Source organism: Bidens hawaiensis, unplaced genomic scaffold (genome assembly GCF_021521415.1).
Source record: "Bidens hawaiensis isolate Kalapana, Puna unplaced genomic scaffold, B.hawaiensis_p1.1 tig00015921_1, whole genome shotgun sequence".
Classification (NCBI taxonomy): Eukaryota; Viridiplantae; Streptophyta; class Magnoliopsida; order Asterales; family Asteraceae; genus Bidens; species Bidens hawaiensis.
Genome location: NW_027492429.1, coordinates 368,427 through 385,181, shown reverse-complemented (window position 1 = coordinate 385,181; position 16,755 = coordinate 368,427).

Here is a 16,755-nt window from a genome sequence, read left to right as displayed (position 1 = left end):
TTTTCGGGTTTGAAAAGTAACGAATGTTACACCCCGCAATATGTAGTATACGTATTCTGACATGGAAGGTGATTTTGGATCGAGCAATATACCCACTGACCCTTACCGGGTTAAATATGTCCATCACTTAGTGACGATATTTGAGGAGCGAATATATAAGAACATGCCTTTATCAGGTTGATTCTTTGTGCTATTACATTTTTGGGTATAAGTGTACAGTAGCATATATGTGTAATACAAATGTGACTAGTTGGTATGTGTCGGTCTCGTATATATCGCTCACAATACCACTGTCGTAACCCACATGGTTAAAGGTTGACAAGAAAGTTAACGACTTGCTATTTGAGGTAAGTACAATAATGTATTAATGGCGGAAACACTAACACAGTAAATGCTGCTTAATAATTAATAAGGTAACAATCAGGGTTTCAGAAAGGAATGTTTTGTTCGAACGTAATAAAGACAACAATCACACTCAAAGTCAAGAATAATATTAGGTTTGTCGTCTCTTAGGTGTGCCCTAAATTATTCTATTTATAGGCGTGCTCTGACAGCGGCCATTCCTTCTAGAAACCCTAATCAATGATACATAATCATAAAATCATATTACAAAAGATTCTAAGTGTAAAACATGTCTTCGGGTAACCTTTGCAGGTTTTGTCTTCTTCAAGTAGACCTGGTAACAAAAGTGTGCTGGGGAACAGTTCTCCATGTAGACTTTACTTAGAATATTTTCCTTAGAAAATATTCACCAAGCAGACTTCAGTCCCCTTGACCATAGCAAAATTTGCTCGATATGGTCCTACAAGCAAACTTGTTCTTCAGAAATCCCTTCAACTAGTTGTTACTTAATAACTTATTGACCAAACCAAAGTATGATGGTAACACTGTAGACTGTGTTGGTAGCACTTTAGCTTGCTCGGAGTTGAACCTTGCTAGAATAAGTCCTTAAGATATTTCCTTATCAACTTTCTTCAAGCTTGCTGGGACTATTGTTTATTAATAATAAACCTTGCTAGATATTCCAAAGTACTTGGTTTCTCTAGCTTGGTTTAGCCAAGAGTTTTCTAGGAAACAAACCTTGCTTGCCTTGAAGAATAACCTTGCTAGACAAAGTGAACCCTTCTCGGATTGACACTTAAGAGTACTTCAAGAAGATAACCTTTCCTGGAGGCAAAATACCTTGCTAGGGTAAGTAAAAACTTGCTGGGAGATCGGAGCTAGCTCGGTATCCATACTTAGCCAATGTCAGAGAGGTTAAGTTTTCAATCTTCTTTTATCACTTTACTCATCCCAACAATCTTCCCCTAGATTGGAACAATCTCTTATGTACCAAAACACCTCTATGGTTACATACACTTAGTCAAAATACACATCAAATCTCAAAATCAAATTACATTATATAATCAAAAGAGTATTACAAAGTTGGAAATTCTGTCCAGTGGACATTACAAAGCAAACCTAAGCTAGAAAATAATCTTGTCTTCTTGAGCTTGAGGTTTCTTGTCTCCTGGCCAACTTCACACTTCCAGCTCTCTCCTTGAATAAAAATATTTCCTGTTGATGAGGGTGGTTGTCAGGCAGAGTCATAATATCTTCCAAATCATCATCATGCAGGAATGCCAAATCTTCATCTTCTTTATTGATGCCCTAGGCAAGTCCATCAGAGTTTCTGAGAATGTAGGATTCATCTTGTTCTTTATAGTCAATGCGAGCAATCCTACCATTTCTTTGGACTTCATGGTTTGGCCTTGTCATCTGTCTCCTCATGCTGATACACACCATCATATTCACCAGAGGGTCTTTGTTTTTTACCTTTGAGATGTAGTCAATTTCAGCATATCTTATATCCTCATTTTCTTGGCCCTTCTGGTTTTCTCATATTCAAAGAATTCTCTCTTCCTCCTCTTACTTAACATAGGGAATCCTTTCCTAGCCTCCTCCTTAAGATGTTTTGATAATTCATTTCTCTGTCTTCCTACAAATCTATTCATGTCATGATAATCATACAGTTCCATAGTTGCCATCTCCTCCAGTTGTTCTCTTTTAAAATCTGCAAAATCAGCCTTGAAAATGATTTCCTTCAATTCTCCACTCCTCATAATCACCTTTAGAGTATCAGATACAGAGTCAAAGAAGAGCCTTTTGGGTAGGTCCACATCAGATGGTGGCCTTTGTTGTCTCTGTTGTGCAGCTCTTGTTGTAGGAATTTGGACTCTTGCAGCTGAGGGCCTAGAACTAGTTGCCTTTTTAGGTTTAGTGGCCCTCAGGTCCCCAAATCTTTTCACAAACATTGCAGATACCATCTCCATTGGCATCCTCATCAAATCAAGGAAATTTTCACTTCCTTCTCTGGTAGTCTTGTAATCATTCCCATTATTCTCTCATCGCCAAGTTGACAAGCAGGGACAAATCTTCCTTCCCTTGGTCCATATTCAAAGTTTCTTGGATCTCTCTGTTCAGCTTCTAATCTTTCACATTCAACTTTTTATTCATAAAAAAGTTGTTTTAGTTGACCTTTCCCAAGGTTATCAAACACATTTTCAACCATCCCTTTACTCATCATCAAGCCTTTCAAGGTCTTGATTTTATTCTCATCATCCCATGGCTCTAAGTGTTCAATCGGTTCCTGTTTCACATGCACAACATCAGGATCCTTGGATGCTTTTGAAGATTCAGCCTTTTCTTGTTCAATTTTTTTCAGTTCAAACTGATATAGGGCTAATCTTTCATTTCTGTTCATCCCTTGGATCTCATTCAATCACCCCCTTGCATCCATTAGCCTTTCAATCAATTTTAGTTGTTCATCTTCCCATTTCTTCTTTTTCTCAGCCTTCTCCTTCTCAGCCAGAGTGACAACCCTTGGCCTTTAGCAGATTTATTAGTTTCATCTTTTTTTGATAATCTTCTAAAGTAGGTCTCAACTTGTTCTTTTGAGAGACTATCAACCAACTCCATAGCCATTCCTCTGTCAATCAAGTATTTGCACTTTCCTCCGAATATTCTAAACAATTCATCAATCTTTTCTTTTCGGCTTGTCTCCCTTTTCAGTCTTTCCAATTCCTCTCTCCTTACCCTTTCACATTCATATTGTAATGTTCTTCCAGTTCAGCAAATTTCATATTACTCAAGTCTTTATCAGACAACCCATGCTTTCTCAAATAAGTTCTATATTTCTAATAATCACGGTTCTTCATTTCCATTCTCCTCTTTATATCATCCACCTCTTCATCAATCAATTTTTGCAACTCCTTATATGTCATATGAGCCAAAGTTTCAAACTTGTATCCATGCTTAATCAAACTCACAATCAAAGGATGATTTCTCCTTGCATTATCCAACATCAGCTGTATATTCTCCCTGTGCTCATCTTTCATGTTAATGTTTGGGGAGTCAACAGTATCATCATCATATTCAGTAGATTCATCAAGAGCCTCAATCTGTGGTTCATTCACTCCAGGCTCATTATCAGGCATAATCACTTGTAAAGGAACAGCCTGAACAAGGCTTTCCTGATCTTTGGGGCTTTTAACAAATACTCAGCTTTATCAGATTTTTTAGCCCTTTTCTTCTTAGGTTCATCATCAATATAATCTCTTCCATCATACCTGCATCTTCTTCTTGTATATTTATTTCCATACTTATTTTTTAGTTCATCTTATATCTCTTTATTTTTCTCTTCCTCTATCATCTTTTTTGCCTGTTCAATCCATATCATTGAATGTTTTCCAATAATTGGCTCACCAGCATCATCAACTACCATCTGCATGTTTGAATCTTCAGTGACATTATTAGCAGTGGCTGGAATTTCAGCCTCAGGTTGGGCTTGTTTAAATTGGTACATCACATAAACGGACAACACTGATTGTGCTGTGATGCCTCATATCTCTTCTCAAATCTTATTTGGCTTTCCCCATATCACCCCAATTTGACTTCAACCCCCTGACATTTGGTTAAAATCTTTTTATGACAGAACAGATAAATATTTATTTAAATTTTTTATTTCAAAACTTCAAACATATGTGAGGTTGAACGTTGGACTTACATGCCACGCAAGTCGGACTTACAGGCCTTTCATTTGGAATGTTTAATGGACTTATATTATTGCCTCCACCCATGTAGTTCTAGTTTTTTCCCTCATGTTTGCATTTTCATAAAAAATTATGAACATTTCAACTTCTGGTTGATTAAAAATAAACATTGTTCACATTTGTTCTTTGTTATATATATATAAAATAAATCATTTTGAAGATAAAATACCAACGGGCTTGTGTATGACTGGGTAGTCACTTTTCTGCCTATCATCTGGAGAGATGTATCTTGAGACATGCGAAGTCAACAATGTATCTCCACATTAGGATCAGCATTTGTCATTATGTTTATATCACCTCAGATTTTACCCATCATGGAAAGCAACCATACATATTAATGACTGTACTAACTGTCTTTTTAGCCAATTAAATCCATATGATTAGCATAAATAACCAATGTACTATCATTTCCCACTTAGGTTGGATCAGTTTTCACTTAAAACCTTTTAAGCTTCTACAAAGATTGAACTGAATAATCTTATCATGTCTCAACACCATACAATTTGCTTTGTTTTTGTCAAAAATATTTTGAGTAAAATTATCTTGAAAAACTTTTCATTTGAGCATACAATTTTGACACAAAAACATACTTTGACACAAACAGAAGTCACGTAATCAAGAATAATCATAACATGAATGACATAATCAAAATAAGCAGACTCACACAAATTATGCATAACCTATCTTCTTCTAATCACATTATCATATTAGATTGTTCACATAATCAAAGTTCACACAATCAAAACATCAGATAAGCACTCACAAAATAGATCAATTTAAATCATAGTCAAATTAACTTATCCTGATGTCATTACAATCTCTTATGGAATGATGTCTGATTTCAATGTGCTTGGTCTTGGAATGTTGATATGGATTCTTAACAATAAACAATGCAGCAGTATTATCAATGAAAATAGGGGTGTTCAAGAAATTCAAACCATAATCCAACAATTGGTTCTGAATACAGAGAACTTGTGCATAACAAGCAGAGGCAGCAATATGCTCAGCTTCAGAAGTTGAGATGGACACTGTAGTTTGCTTCTTGCACTTCCAAGACACTAGCCTGTCACCCAAAAATTGACATCCACCAGATGTTGACTTTCTACTCATGTTGCAGCCGTCAAAATCACTGTCATAATAAGCAATTAGATCAAAGTAATGGTTCTTTGGATACCATATTCCCAGATCAGGTTTTCTTTTCAAGTATTTAAAGATCCTCTTGATAGCAGTCATGTGAGAGACCTTCGGAGACGATTGGAACCTTGCACATACACATACAGCAAACATAATATTTGGTCTAGAAGCAGTCAGATACATCAATCAACCAATCTTTGTTCTATATTCATGCTCATCTATAGGCTTCCCTTTCATCTGCAATCATATTTTCATGTGTGTCCATAGGAGTTGAAGCAGTCTTGAGATCTTGACACTTGAACTTGTTCAAAATGTCCAGCACATACTTTGACTAGCAAATGAATATACCATCATTCTTTTACTGAACTTGCAGACCCAGAAAGAAATTTATTTCACCCATGGAGCTCATGCAATATTTAGATTTCATGACCTCTTCAAATTCATGGCACATTTGTTCCTTGGTAGATCCAAAGATGATTTCATCAACATAGACTTGTCAAAGGAGCAAATCTCTTCCTCTTCTCTTGTAGAAGAGGGTCTTGTCAATGGCTCCCCTTTGGAAACCATTAGCAAGCAGGTGGTTTGATAACTCATCATACCAAGCTCTTGGAGCTTGATGCCGTCCATACAAAGCTTTATTTAACATATATACTTTGTTAGGATAATCAGGGTCCTCAAATCCTGGTGGTTGAGCAACATACACCTCCCTTTCTATTTTTCCATTCAAAAATGCAGATTTGACATCCAATTGGAATACTCTTATGTTCTTTGAGGAAGCATAAGCTTGGAAACTTCTTATAGCTTCAAGTCTTGCAACTGGAGCAAAGACTTCCTCAAAGTCAATCTCTTCTTCTTGTAAGCATCCCAATTCAACAAGTCTTGCTTTGTTCTTAATAAAATTCCTCTCTCATCCCTCTTGTTCCTGAAAACCCACTTGGTTCCAATAGTGTACTTACCTCTTGGCTTATCTACAAGTTCCCACACTTGCAGATACATGAATTAAGCCAACTCCTCTTGCATTGCTTCTACCCAACTATTGTCTTTTAAAGCTTGAACAATGTTCTTGGGTTCAACTTGGGATAGAAAGCAGGAGTACAAACATATGTTTGCAGATTCAGATGCACTTCTGGTTACTCTTTCATTGATGTACCCAATGATGTTTTCAGGTGAATGATTTCTTTCAACATATGAGGATTGCAATGACCAAATCAGTTGTTGCATCATGAAATTCAAGTGCATCTTCATTATTCTATTGTGAAGTAGAACAATCATTGTTTCCAATATTCAAGATTTGAAACAAATTTTCAAATCTTGCTTTTCTTTCAGCTTGTCATTGTATTTCTTGCTGGTTTCTAGGATCTTCCTCATTCAAGATATGATCATCTTGAACTTCTTGATTGTCTTGAATACCATGTTCTTGATCTTGTCCTGGATTATGACCTTTGTCTTGATCTTGAACTTGTTCATTTTCAGCAGTTGAAGGATCCTTAATGAATCTATATTCAGGTCTTTTACCGGCAACCTTGGACCACAATTTGTCCAAATAAATCTTTTTTTGATTATTCTCTTCATGCTCAATTGTTTTGTAAAAGGTTTCATCAAAGTCCTTAGGATAAATCTTGAAGGACTTGATCAACTTCTCAATATCAAAGAGCCATGATGCTCCATCAACTGTATTGAACTGATTTTCATTGAATATCACATCATATTATTCAATCACACTCAAATGATCTTTCACATACACTCTATAAGCTTTTGAGTGTGTTGAATATCCAACAAAGAAGCAATACAAGGATTTTGATTGAAACTTGTTAAGATAATCCTTGGTGTTCAATAGTGAACATTTGCAACCAAATGGCTTGGGAAACTTGATGTAGGGCTTTCTTTTAAACAAAATCTCCTAATAAGTCTTGTCTTGACTTTTGTTGAGAAGTACCCTGTTCTGAACATAGTAGATAATATTTATTTCTTCTGCCCAATACGTAACAGGCAATAAAGCATCTGCTAACATGGTCCTTGCAGCTTCAATGAGTGTTTAATTTCTTCTCTCTACAACCCCATTTGTTCAGGAGTTCTAGGGCAGTGAATTGTTGAATAATTCCTTTTGCATTGCAAAACTCATCCATTAACCCATTTTTGAACTCAGTACCATTGTCACTTCTCATAACCTTCACCCTTGCATCCAAGTGATTCTCAACCATTGTTACACAACTTTTAATTAGTTCAGCAGCGTCATCTTTGGTACTTAGGTAATAAACCCAAGTGTATCTTGAAAAATTATCAATGATCACCAAACAATATCTCTTTTTGCCAATACTTGGTACACTCACAGGACCAAAGAGATCCATATGAAGCATTTCAAGCACTTGATCAATTTTGTTTATGAGTTTTGTTTTGTGTGAGGACTTATGCTACTTACCTTTTTGACAAGAAATGCATTTGTTATCAAGTTTGAACACTCTTATGGGTAAACCAGTTACATACTCACCCTTCACAAGTCTATTCATGTTCTTTAGGTTGACATGACAAAGCTTTCTATGCCATAATTTGGTTTCATTTTCAGTGGCCTTTGATACAAAACAAGTACCACCCCTTGAAATGGCATCTTTCATATTCAATTCATACAAAGTTCCTATTTCTTGGAGCTATCATCATAATCTTCTATGGAGGAATCACAAAATCAGGTTTGAGAATAAAGCAATGAGAGTCATCAAACCCAACCTTATAACCTTTATCACACATTTTTGAGATGCTCAAAAGGTTATATTGCAATCCTTACACATAAAACACATTATCAAAAGTGACTTTTCCATTTATCAGTATTCCTTTTTCAACAATCTTTCCACCATTCTTATCACTTCCAAAAGCAACTGGTCCTTCAAATTTTTCTTCATAGTTGACAAAGGACCTCTTGTCACATGTCCTATGCCTGGAACATCCACTGTCCATATACCATACTTCATTGATTGGTGTGGACTGTCCCTGCACAAATCAAACAAAATTGATCAGTTAGATGATGAAGTACAAGCATCATCAGCTTGTAAATCATCAGTAACAATGACAATTGCTGCATTGGAGTTGGGAATGGGTTTAGGATCCACATAGACAACTTCACAAGAATCAGACTCATCTGAATCATATCCACTGTCAATTGGGTTTTTCAAATATGGAATGATACTTTTGCATTCTTGAACCACATAGTCTTTCTTAACTGTTTCAGTAGTCACATGTGTCTCCCTTGACACTTGAATTTCACTCCTTGGTTTCCAAAAGGAACCCTTGTGGTTCAAAACCATGTTTTAATAAAAAAATTTCATCACCATTGAGCTCTCTTGACTTCTTTCTTGAGAACATATCCTTCTTACTTTTCTTTCCTTCTTTTGGTGACCTCTCATATTCATCAGATTTTACTTACTTGGAGTCAGTGTTAGGAATAATCCTTATTGGTTGTGTATTCTTTTTCATCACAAGTTCAGGCTTTCTTCTCACTTGGTAAACTACATTCTTTTTTGCCTTCTCATTAGCAGCCATAGTCTTTTTCTCACTCTTTACAGTTTCTTATTTTCTCTCTTCAACTTTTGAGTTATCACCTTTATCTACCACTTTTTCACACCTCTTCCCTTTGCCCAAATACTCATCATATTTCAATTTATAGAGACTAAAGTTTTGTCCAAATTTGACAGTGTCTGGAACATGAAATGGTTTGGATGTGAATGTTTCATGACATGAATCAGTATGATGTCCATACACATCACACTTCTTACACCAAACCTTTCCTTTCATTCTTTCACTTGCTTTCCCTTTCTTGAATCTCTCACTAGGCCTAAGGGGTTCAATTCCAATGGTCCTTTGGTTCTTGAGACCATAAAAGTCCATTGAAAAAGGCATAAACTCTTCAATTTTGATATCTTGCCTCTCAACTTTTCCTTTCACAAAAGTTATTTCATCCAACTTGATTGGTACATCATCCATACTTCCTTTGTACCTTGACTGCCTCCTCTCATATTCTTCACTATCTCAACTTCTCCTATATTAAATAATTCTTGACTTAAGAAAACTTGTCTTCTTCTTTGATCTTGTTTAGAATACCACATATATTTCCTGTTGAGACAAGATTTTTCAAGAACTCATTCTTAAATTGAAGTGTGGTATTCTTTACCTTCTCCTCAATAACCATATTTTTCAAACCTTCAATCTCAGTTGCATATCTTGACTGTATTCTGTAACTATCCATATAGTCTTGCTCAAGGCTTTTGATTCTATCTTCATATGTTAAATCACTTTCTTGATACACATTAACATGCTTTGATTTTTGAAACAGTCACTTTCAAGTTTTCCTACCTTCAATTTTAGTGATTCAATTGTTTCAAGTAATTCAGATGTTGAGATTGAATGTACCTGTGTTGTAGAAGATCCAGATTCATTCTCAGATTGAGCCATCAGTGCAAAATTGGCTTTGCTTATATCTTCAGCATGATTGCTCCAATTAAATTCTCCATCTTGTTGATGAGCAGCCAATGCCACATTTCCTTGATTTCTAGGTTGGATACCATTGTTTCTGTTGGTGTTAATAGGAGCATGCGGAGGGTTCTGGTTGTTGTTTCTCTGGTAATTCTGATTTTGAGGAACAACTTGATGGTTGTGTTGTTGTGACTGTTGGTTGTTGTAGTTGTTGTTTGAATTTGTTATTATAGTTTCTTTTCTGACCTTGCTGGTATTGATTCTGATATTGGTTCTGATTTCTGGGCTGATACTGCGGACCTTGTTTGTTGTTGAAATGTCTAGGTTAGTTGCATTCTCTTGCAAAATGTCCTGGTTGTTGACAGTTGTAGAATATAGCTTTTGACTTGTGAACCCCAATTCTTTCATTAGGACCTGATACAAGAGACCTTGTTTTGTTGAACAACCTTTTTTTCTTTTTAATGCCAACATGGCAGCTTGACACTTTAAATCCATGTCTTCAAGATCATCAGCATCAATTTGCTCAATATCATCCTGAATAACACTGGTATGAATCATGTTCTTTGCAACAAAGGCATTATAGGAATCTGTGAATATTGAAAACAAAGCTTGGTATTCATTGCCTTGACTGACATTACCAACACCATAAGGTGTATGCCCACTTGCCATTGAGGCAGAGTCACTATCATCAATTAGTTGGACATTGAACCTTGATTGTCCACCCTGGTTACTTGAACTTTCAGTAATAAAACCCCTTGGTGTATCACCACCTTATTCACTTGGTTCTTCAATTATTGGAATTTGTTTTTGACTCTTTGTAGACAAGTTACCCATTGGTGCAATGAGTGCATTTGACACTTGGAAAAAAGATCTGTCCTCCTTAATCTTCTCATTCTCAATCGTCTCTATCTCAGCTGCTTGCAAGAAGCAAATCACATCATCAAGCTTGAGTGCAACATAGTTTGGTTTCTGCCTGATAAATTTGTTGGCAATGTACCATTATTTTTTATAAAGATGATAGCAACTTTGTGTTCAATCCGAAGTAGTCATCATGTAGTGAGTTGTCCTGATTTCATTCACAATTGTCAGGAACCTTTCAAGAACAGACTTCAGTCTCTCACCATCCTTATACTTGAACCGGTAAAGTTGTTTCTTCAGCCTCTCTTTCTTAATATTCTACAATTCAGTATTGCCTTCAAACATTTCTAACAAGGCATCATACATGGCTTTAGCAGTTTGATGGTGAGCAACCTTTGTCAAAATCTCCTAAGATAGTCCCAATTTCAGCATAGCTAGTGCTCTATCATCAACTTTCCTCACTCTTGCTTCAACAACCAAATTTTTGTTTGTTCCATCAGGTACATAAGGTCCTTTTTTGATTGAATTCCACATCTCTACATCGTTGTAGCATACCGAGGCTTCAAAAAGCACTTTCCATTTTATGAAGTTTTCCTGTCTATAAAATCTTGGAATTTTGTTAGCTGATACCTCTTGCTACTCGTACCTAGACAAATTTTTTTATTTTGAAATATATTTGAAAAAGAGAAAAAAATTTGACAAAATAAAATAAATTTTAAAAACTCTCTTGAAAAATAATCAAATCTGTGGATGAAATCCTCAGATTTGATATATCTGGTAAGATAAGAGCAAAATCTATAATAAATATAAAAACTTTAATGTAAATAAGAGAAAGAAGACACCAAATATTGCAGATCTGGAAAGAAATGAAGAAACAGAACGGCTGACGTCAGAAATCAATGAAACAGTGGTCAGCTAACGTCATTCTTCAACTTCAAATCAGCAACACTTGTCGGTCCCGTATATATTGCTAACAATACCATTGTCGTCACCCACACGGTTAAGTGTTGACAAGAAGGTTAACGACTTGATATTTAGGGAAAGAACAATAATGTATTAATGGCGAAAACACTAACACACTAAATTTTGCTTAATAATTAATAAGGTAACAAACACAAATTGTAATTCAAAATATTTTCGTTTATAGAATGATCAATACAAACGAAAATCAATTAGGGTTTTGAGAAAGGAATATTTTGTCCGTACGTAATAAAGACAGCCGTCACACTCAAAGTCGGGAATAATATCTGGTATGTCGTCTCTTAGGCATGCCCTAAATTATAATCTATTTATAGGCGTGAGTTGCCATTCCTTCTAGAAACCCTAATCAATGATACATAATCATAAAATCATATTACAAAAGATTCTAAGTGTAAAACAGGTCTTCGGGTAAGCTTTGCAGCTTTTGTCTTCTTCGAGTAGACCTGGTAACCAAAGTGTGCTGGGGAACAACTCTCTGGGTAGACTTTACTTAGAATATTTTCCTTAGAAAATAAATATTTTCCTTAGAAAATATTCACCTAGCAAACTTCAATCCTCTTGACCATAGCAAACTTTGCTCGATATGGTCCTACGAGCAAACTTGTTCTTCAAAAATCCCTTCAACTCTTTGTTACTTAATAACTTATTGAACAAACCAAATGGTGTTGGTATCACTGTAGACTGTGCTGGTAGTACTGTAGCTTGCTCGGAGTTGAACCTTGCTAGAATAAGTCCTTAAGATATTTCTTTATCAGCTTTCTTTAAGCTTGCTTAGACTACTGTTTATTAATAATAAACCTTGCTAGATCTTCCAAATACTTGGTTTCTTTAGCTTGGTTTAGCCAAGAGTTTTCTAGGAAACAAACCTTGCTAGATAAAGTGAACCCTGCTCGAATTGACACGTAAGAGGACTTCAAGAAGATAACCTTGCCCTGAAGGCAAAATACCTTTCTAGGGTAAGTAAAAACTTGTTGGGAGATCTGAGCTTGCTCGGTATCTATACTTAGCCAATTTCAGAGAGGTTGAGAAGTTTCCAATCTTCTTTTATCACTTTTCTCATCCCAACAGTATGCCTGTGTATTTATTATTATGATTAAACTTGTGATATGCTATATTGTGGGATTCATATTAACTAATGTACATTGATTATCATTATCGTATGGCCCCAAAGAAAGCGAATCCGATAACCGAGGCTGATGTGGCCGAAATGATTGCTCGATAAATGTAGGCGGTGATTCCGACTATGGTAGCGCAAGTCACTGCTAGCACTAACGCAACTATGTACGTTAACCAACCGTCGAGCACTAATGCGGGTACAAATACTACGCCCCCGCTGAATACTAACACTGTTATTGAGACTATTCCACCGCTGAACAGAATAATGGTCGTAACAACCTAGATCCCAGTGACGGGAGTGTTCATTTAACCAATTTTTATATCATGTAAACCTATAGAGTTCAGTGGTACTTACGGATTGAACGGATTAGTAAAATGGATTCAGAAAACTGAATCTGTTATTAATATCAGTAACTGTCCGGTAAATTATATTGTTAAGTATGCTACCTGCACGTTTGTAGACCAAGACTTAATGTGGTGGAATGCAATTTTAGAAACACAATGACACCAAACAATTAACCGTGTGACTTGGGCAGAACTTAACACCCTCGTGTTGGAGCATTTTTGCCAGAGAAATGAAATACATATATTGGAACATGAGCTATAGAATTTGGAAATGAAAGGTACCGATCAATTGGGATATACCAACCGTTTCAATGAACTGGCCTGTTTAGTTACATGGTTGGTTATTCCGGAACCTAAGAGTATCGAGTGCTACATTTGGGGATTAACCCCATAAGTGAAAAGTATAGTCAACTCAGTAGCCCATTCAACTCTTGAAAGTGCCGTGTCACAAGCCGGCATTACTACATTTGACCTTATAAGGAGCGGTGTATTGAGAATGCCAAGGGAGTCATCAGGTTCGAAACGATCTGATTATAAAAATATAGTACATAAAACACAACATAATAAGCGCGTGTGTCCTACAAATCATAATTATGCCATGACTAACTCCGATGTGAAACAAGATGTGTATAAAGGATCTTGGCCGAAACGTGGAAAGTGTAACTATCATCATATAGGTGAATGTCAATCGGCTGTGTATCAAAAGTGTGGAAATATTTTGCACTATGTCCCTAATTGTAGAAGACTTGTGGGCAATGCAAACCGATCAACCCAACCCATAGTCCGCAACCACATTGACCCCAACCATTCCTTATTGATTTACTCTCGGTAGAATTAGGAAGTTTTGATGTAATAGTCGATTTAGACTGACTGTCTAAGTACAAAGCAGAAATCATTTGTAAGGACAAAATTGTTAGAATTTCCCTTTTCGGATAGTGAAGTGATCAAGGTACATGGAGATAAATTTGGTACTATATTGCTCTCGTATCCCATATTAAGGTATTAAAATATGTACGCCATGGATGTGTGGTGTATTTGGCGAATGTACTTAAGGACCCCGATGAGATCATATAGAAGATATCCTAGTAGTACGAGAAAATACATATGTTTTTCCCGATGAATTGCATGAATTACCACCAACCCGACAAGTCGAGTTTCATATTAACCTCATACCAGGTTCAACCCCCATTGCTAAAGCACCTTACAAACTTGCAGCATCTGAAAGGCAACAATTGTCTAATCAATTGCAAGAATTATTGGATAAGGGTTTTATACGGCCCTGCTATTCACCCTGGGGAGCACCGGTTTTGTTGTTAAAAAGAAGGATGGAAGTTTTTGAATGTGTATTTATTATCAGCAATTGAACAAAGTGACTATCAAGAATAGGTATACTCTTCCTCGAATTGATAACTTGTTTGACGAACTCCAGGGGTCGAACTATTTTTCCACAGTGATCTTAGGTCTGATTGTCACCAAGTGAAAATTCAGGAGGAAGATATTTCAAAAACATCCTTTCGAACTCGATATTGTCATTATGAATTCTAAGTTATGCCTTTTGGATTAACTAACACATCGGCAGTTTTTATGGATCGTATGAATCGAGTTTGCAAACCTTACCTTCACAAATTTGTAATGGTGTTCATTAGTGATATTTTAATATATTTGATAAGAAACACCTACAGGTAATTTTAGAGTTGCTAAGTTAAGAAAAACTGTATGCAAAGTTGTCCTAGTGTGAATATTGGTTGCAAGTGGTGCAATTTTTAGGACATATCAAACCAACAAGGAATTCAGGTAGACCCTAGTAAGATACAAGCTATTAAGAACTGGCAGGAACCTAACTCACCAAAAGAAATCCGCAAATGTTTGGGACTAGTTGGATAATATCGGCGTTTCATTGAAAACTTTTCCACTATTGCCCAACCTTTAACCCTCCTAACTCAGAAAAGACTGAAAAGATGACTACCGAAAAGAACAAGAAATGGCTTTTCAACTGTTAAAACAAAATTTGTGTCAAACTCCAATATTAAGTCTTCAAGAAGGAACATGTGATTTGGTAGTCTATTGTGACGCATCTCGAAAAGGTCTTGGATGCATGCTGATATGCTTCCCAATAATTAAAAGTAGACGAAAAGAATTATACCACTCATGACCTGGAATTGGGAGCAGTTATTTTTTCACTTAAAGTCTAGAGACATTACTTGTATGGCACCAAATGTACAATTTACATGGACCACAAAAGCCTACAACACATATTTGATCAAAAAGAGTTGAACATGAGGCAACGAAGATGGGTAAGATTGTGAGATTCGATACCATCCAAGCAAAGCTAATGTATTAGTCGATGCGTTGAACAGAATAGATGGGATTAAGCCATTGAGGGTGTGAGCACTTCGAATGACTATCTAGAGTAGCCTTACCGAACAAATTCGTATCGCCCAAGGTGAAGCCTTAACAGAAGATCACTTGGAAAAGGAGGAATTAAATGGTAATGAGAAAATTTTTGAAAAGAAAACTAATGAAATATTTTACTTCAAAAACCGAGTCTGGATTCCAACTCTTCATAATCTCCATCGCTTGATCATGTATGAGGCACACAAGTCCAGGTATTCCATTCGTCCAAGTACATGCAAAATGTATAAAGACGTTAAATAACTTTATTGGTGGCCTGGTATGAAGAAAGATATAGCCACGTATGTAAGTAAATATGTAAATTGTGCTAGAGTTAAGGATGAAGATAAGAAACCTTCGGGAATGTTACAACAACTTGAAATTCCCCAGTGGAAGTGGGAACATATTACAATGGACTTCATAACACACCTTCCCAAAACCATCGAGGACATAATGCAATCTGGGTAATCGTGGACCGATTGGCCAAATCTGCTCACTTTTTTCCCATCCATAACAACTATAATATCACGAAACTCACACATATTTATATTAATGAAATTGTATCTCGACATGGTGTGCCACTTTCAATTATTTCAGATCGGGATAGCCACTTTACTTCTCATTTTTGGCAAGTTGTGCAAGAATCTTTAGGAACCCGAATAGATTTGAGCACAGCCTACCATCCTCAAACAGACGGCCAATCTGAAAGAACCATCCAAACATTAGAATATTTGCTTCGCGCTTGTGTATTAGACTTTAAAGGGAATTGAGATCAACAACTGTCACTTGTTGAATTCTCTTACAATAATAGTTATCATAGTATTATACAAGTGGCACCGTATGAAGCATTATATGGACGAAAATGTTGATCGCCACATTGTTGGACGGAAGTTGGCGACACTCAAGTTACAAGATCTAATTAGATTCAGGAAATAACAAATAAAATTCATAAGATTAAACGTAAATTGAAAGCCGCACGAGACCTGCAAAACAGTTATGCCGACATTCATAGAAAATCGTTATCCTTTGAAGTGGGTGATACAGTGTTTCTTAAAGTATTTCCTTGGAAAAGTGTTATAAGATTTGGTAAGACTAGTAAGTTAACTCCAAGATACATTTGACCGTATGAAGTTATTTCTAAAATTGGTCCCGTAGCATATCGACTGAAACTACCTTTGGAGTGAGTTCTATTCATGATGTTTTCCACGTATCAAATCTGAAAAAGTGTCATACTAACGAGACGGTAATAGAAAACCAAACAATTACGACACGGCAAAATTTCGTTGGTGAAAGTTAGATGTAACTCACAACGAGGATACGAATATACTTGGGAACGAAAGGATGAATTCCGAAAGAAATATCTAAACCTTTTCATAAA